Here is a 5,826-nt window from a genome sequence, read left to right on the forward strand (position 1 = left end):
CATAAAGTCAATTATATTTGCCTCTTCGCAATAAGCCTAATGGTTCTAAGGTAACTCGGGATTTCAAAACCTGAATAAATTCGAGGAGCAGCTAGATCGTCACTCGTGAGGTCGGGAGAGCGCGGATTCCTGCTCGTGCATTTTCGGCTTTACACGAGGCTGGGCTTCGCAGCATTTGACAGAGCCGACTCATCGATACACTATGTTTGAATGCGTCGCTCCCAAGTGGGAGAGTGGTGGGGGCCGAAAAATCCCACTTTCTGGAGACACTGCCCGGTATATATCATCTGTGAGGACGTATTTTTATAATACATTCAAGTCATCTGATGTGAGCAGTGTGCCCCGACATATTGGACAAAGCCTCGTTTTTACCCCATCATTGACGGACTAGGTCGCAGTCAAGTAACGATTGGGGGACCCACAGCTTAAGGTGGGTTCCGAACCACCAGAACCTCGGTAAAAGTACATAGAAATATTTCCAGAGGTACCGGCCCAGGGATCGAACCCCGGAACTCTGAGGTGAAGTCTGAGCATCTTATTATTATTATATTATATTATTATATTATTATCTATTATATTATTATTATTATAATCAAACAATTAAGCCAAAGACCTTTCGGGGTGAATTTTGTTCCCTCAGTTCTAGCCAGGATTTGGAGAGTTAATATAAGAAAATTCAGAAGGGAAAGTGTATAAGGGGGGAGTGGGCATAGGTTTTTAGATTTATCTAGAATACTTATGTTGTTTATGTAAATAACACGTTTGTTTTGTTACACTGCTCCGATCCAAGTCGCTTATCAATCTCTATAGCGAACAACCCGGACGAAAAGCTTAAAAAAGTCACTATGCAAAACCTCCACTTGAATCCAATAGTAAACAAGATCTTTTATCTCAGGTGCCATCCACTCCATTGGCACTCTTTACCATGCATTTTTTGTAAACTGTTTGTCGCCACACTTTCATAGGAAGCACTGTAAGTGTAAACAATGGCTAAAGATTGCAAAAAAGGTTTTTTGTTTATTGCAACTAACTTTTATGCCCGTCAAAAAAAAAGTGTAATTGAAAATTGTAGGTCTTACAAATATCTACGAAATGGCGTGTCGTACTTTAGGATTTGTTCATTTGTCTACCCTTAAGAAGCCTACTAAACTTCAGCCCAAAATAAGAATTAGTTTTCATAACAACTAATTTGTTATTAAACATTGGACTACATTTCTACGGAATTTTTACAGGTGTGGCCGAAAGGATTTCAGGAAAAAGTGGGTTATTTTCCTATACAGAAATTGTGCTAGCAATTACAATCAGGCGGCATGCCAGGAACTTGAGCCGGAATTGAATTCACTTGTTTAAATTGCAGAAAGTTTTAATGTCTCAGTAACAAATTGATCTATCAACATGTTTGTTTTTTTTTTGACCAGCTTTCCGTGCTGGTTTTACAAATCTGTTGGTTACTTCTCGAAAAATTATGTCTGATAACTTTTGTTTGAAACAATGTTATTTATTCTTCTTAATTTTGCCAGTAATATATTTTTTATTAGATTTACTATAACATATAACTTATTCTTTTAAAGATTCACATCTGAAAAAATACTTTAGGACAAGAAACATAACAAAATTCTTCAAATAATTGTCTAATAGCCATACGTACGCGACAACGGCTTCTTCCACTCCGCTGTCACATACCGCGACAATTATTCTCCCATAATCAGACACCATGATTAACAAAAAAATAAGATCCAATTCTAATTTTTGACCTCGTTTGGATACAGTTTTTGACGTCAATTTTTTTAATAGATATGTGACCTAGCATGGGCCAAAAGTCCAAAATTGTTCAAGGTTGTAACTTAATAATGTACCTAAAAAATTGCGATTGCGAAAAATACAACATTTTCTTGATTAGAAAAAATGTTTTTGGACTCAAGAAAATAAGTTTCAGAAAATATTGTACCGTCCGGGATCATACCAATATTCTCTTGATTCAGTGCTCATTTTTTTCTGAGTGCGGTTTTAGTTGAAAATTGGGGAACTCCATAGATTTGAAGATACACGTGGTCCCTTATACAAAAATCTGCGCATTTTAAACGAATGAGGTTATGTTTAGTTCGAAAAATTCTTATAGGTCAAAAATAGGTAAAGTTAGTTATAACCTAGAAATAAAAGTCTTTTTTCGATAATATTCTCGAGCGGTTAATGTGGTGCGGACGGCTAATTTAATGTATAACTGCCAAAATTCTGAAAATGTTATATTCATAGCCTTAGTCTCTAATTATGTGCCACACATAATCTAAATGTTTTTAAACTTAGGTTTTTAAACTTAGGTTTTTAAACTTAGTATAGCGTGTTACGAGACAGCAATGGCCCCTTTGACAGCCTCCGAGTCTAATGTTTTTCGTACGAGGTGATCAGTACGCGCGCTTCGCCGAGAACTAAATACAGTGGACGAGGCTTTCAAAGAGTTGCTGTCAAGTGACACAGGATACCTTATGCAAAACTGGACGATTTTCGCGTCTTTTCTTCGTTATTTTGGCAGTATAATCCCAATGAGCACAAAATTTGGCGACGTCTTTACGACATCGTTAAGACATCTTTACGACAACTTTACGACATCCTATGTCCATGTCGTTTTGGTGACTTTGCGTTATCGTAAAGACATCGTCAGATTATGCGACTTATTTACGATATCGTGAAGACACCTTAACGACATGGACATAGGATATCGTAAAGTTGTCGTAAAGATGTCGCAACGATGTCGTAAAGACGTCGCCAACTTTGTGCCCACTGGGTTCATGTGTGGTACGTAACGTGACGAATATTACGTAACTTTTCGTATTCTCCTTAATTCGAATAATTTTCGAAGCGCCTCATGGTCCACGCAAGTTGCGTAATTTAAAGAAAATTATGGTTAATCCTGTAAAAAACAGTTTCACGTAACTGACGAAAATTACATAAATTGCATAAATATTCAAAAAAATTAATTGTGATTCTTTGCCAGATCTTAGGGCCTGACTTCAAATTGCAATCGCTCAGACAACATCCCAGCATGAGTTCGTTCGCATACGTCTCTCTCAAGTCCGTACGAATTTCGTAGCGTACAAGTGTCATCAGTGAGCGAACGCCAAACATTTTTTGCATGAAAAGGGCGACAGCGAAGAATAAAACCTAAAACCAGCAGGTATATTAAACCGACATAGGTACAAGTCGACGCGGGCAAACGAAATTTTTCTTCCTGACTTTTTTATCCTCTTTTGTGTCTCTCTGGCTACCGTCAAGTCGAGATGAAATGCTAAGTGTAAAGTCGATTCATCATGGCAAAGGAGATGTCTAAAAGACGTAAAGCAATGCAATTACTAAATGAATTAGCTGTCCCGGATATATGCATAATTATTAAATTTAAATAAGATTACTTACAACATTCTTATTGCTGCAAAGTAAATTTCTTATTTGTATATTTACCTAAGATATAGGGAAGGGAGGGGGGTAGCGCTGACCAGTTAACAGTCAATGATTTTGTTTTTAAGTCAATAAGATGTAGAATTGATCCATTTTTTTCTCATTTCGAGTTCTACATTATTCAAAGTAAAAGTAAATACTGAAAGTTATATTAGACTTAATTTCAGATTTGATTGGAATTAAGGAAGTAACTGAGTTTAGATATGCAAACTATCTAGAATCAAGCACTGACTTATCTTGAATCAGAAATCAGCATTTTCCTACTGGAATATAATAAATTATGCTTCTAAATTTCAATATTTAGTTCTGAAAGTAAGTTGACGATAACCTGAAATAACCTGTAAGGCTTTGGTTACCTAAAATAATGGAATATACCTTCCTGAATTTCAGGTTCGTACTACCTTGCATGGCGTTACAGAACGCTTGTGCTACTATACAGTCGTGGACATTCATCCCAGTCGCGTCTAGCTCCAATACTCCATATATAGCGTTGGTCAGTGTCGGCTATGATACTATGTTTCCATAATTCGTGGAGTTTTCGTTTCGAGGGCTTGAAAAAGTGCTGCAGCAAAATCACTTCCAGCGTCTTTTCAGCACATTACGTAACGCACTTTCCTAAGATTTTGGACCCCACCTCACCCTTTATACCGTTTTTTTCCTAGTTTTCCTGTATTTTCTTGCAATTTAGAACTCAACTTTGATATTTTCTAAAACGAATAACTATATGTGAACAGCTGGGGAGTGCCGGCTAGGCGTGAGAAATTTCTGGTTCTGACCTGAATTTCAGGAATCTGATTCCCTTAATTTAGTGTTCAGATGCGATTCCTAATTTCAGATTATCTATGCTTCTTTTTGCGACACCTTAAAATAAGCAGAATTTTCGACTTAAATTAAGTACTTTTTGGATGTGCAGTATCGGCTATGATTCTACACCGCAAAAAAAGAGTACCTAATTTAAGTCGAAAATTCGGCTCATCTTAAGGTGTCACAAAAAGAAGCATAGGCAATCTGAAATTAGCAAATTCATCTAAAAATTAAATTAAGGGAATTATGTTCCTGAAATTCAGTTCAAGATTATCTGAAATTCAGGGAGGCACGACCTGAAATTCAGGTATGCTCGCTCATCAATTAAGAATATATTTATACTAAAAGCTAATGTAACCTTAACTTAATACTCTATCCTAACTGAAATTAAGGGTAATATTCTAACCAACAACCAGAAATTTCTCACGTCTCACCGACAATCCTCAGTTGTTCCTATATAATAGTTGTTCGTTTTTGAAATTTTACAAGTTGGTTTCAAACTTGTGAGAAAATACAGAAAAAGTACTAAAATTGAAGAAAACGATATATTGGGGCAGGTTGGGTCAAAAATCTAAAGACAATTGCGTTCCGTAATGTATTAAAAGGGCGCTCAACGTTGCGAAGTAAAAAGATTTTACTGCAGCACTTATCTAAATCCGTGAAACGATAACTCCACGAATTATGGAAACATAGTATCATAGCCGACACTGGCCAACGCAACATGGAGTGTTGGAGTAGGATGTGACTAGAATAGTAAATGACCACGAGCTGAATAGTAGCGCAACCTTTCTGTAACGTCATGCAAGGTACTACGAACCTGAAATTCAGGAAAGGTATCTTCCTTTATTTTAGGTGACAAAAGCCTTACAGGTTATTTCAAGTTGCCTTCAACTTACTTTCAGAACTAAATATTGAAATTTAGGTGGATACTTTACTTTATTCCAGTAGAAAAATGCTAATTTCTTATTTATGAAAAGTTAGTGCTTTATTGAAGATAGTTTGCGCACTTAAATTCAGGTACTTCCTTGATTCAAGTCAAATCTGAAATTAAGTTGAATATAACTTTAAGTATTTATTCTTACTGTGTATAGTTATTCGTTTTCGAAAATATAAAAGTTGGATTCTAACTTGCAAGAAAATACAGAAATAGTAGAAAAAATAGTAAAAGCGATATAAAGGGACAGGTGCGGTCCAAAATGTTCGAAAAATTGCGTTCTGTAATATATTGAAAGGACGCTCGCATTTCGAAGTAAAAAGATTCGTAATAATTAAATTATTTTGACGGGTGTTAATAATCCAAATAGTGGCTGAAAACTGACACTGATTTCGCTGCAGCATTTTGTAAATCCGTGAAACTAAAACTCCAAGAATTATAAAAACATAGTATCATAGCCGACACTAACCAACGCGACATGGAGTATTGGAGTAAGGTGCGACTAAAATAAAAGGCTACGAGCTGTATAGCAGCGCAAGCGTTCTGTAACGTCATAGCAAGGTAGTACGAACCTGAAATTTAGGAAAGTCTATTCCTTTATTTAAAGTAACGAAAGCCTTACAGGTTATTTCAGGTTA

Source organism: Belonocnema kinseyi, chromosome 5 (assembly GCF_010883055.1).
Source record: "Belonocnema kinseyi isolate 2016_QV_RU_SX_M_011 chromosome 5, B_treatae_v1, whole genome shotgun sequence".
NCBI classification, from domain to species: Eukaryota; Metazoa; Arthropoda; class Insecta; order Hymenoptera; family Cynipidae; genus Belonocnema; species Belonocnema kinseyi.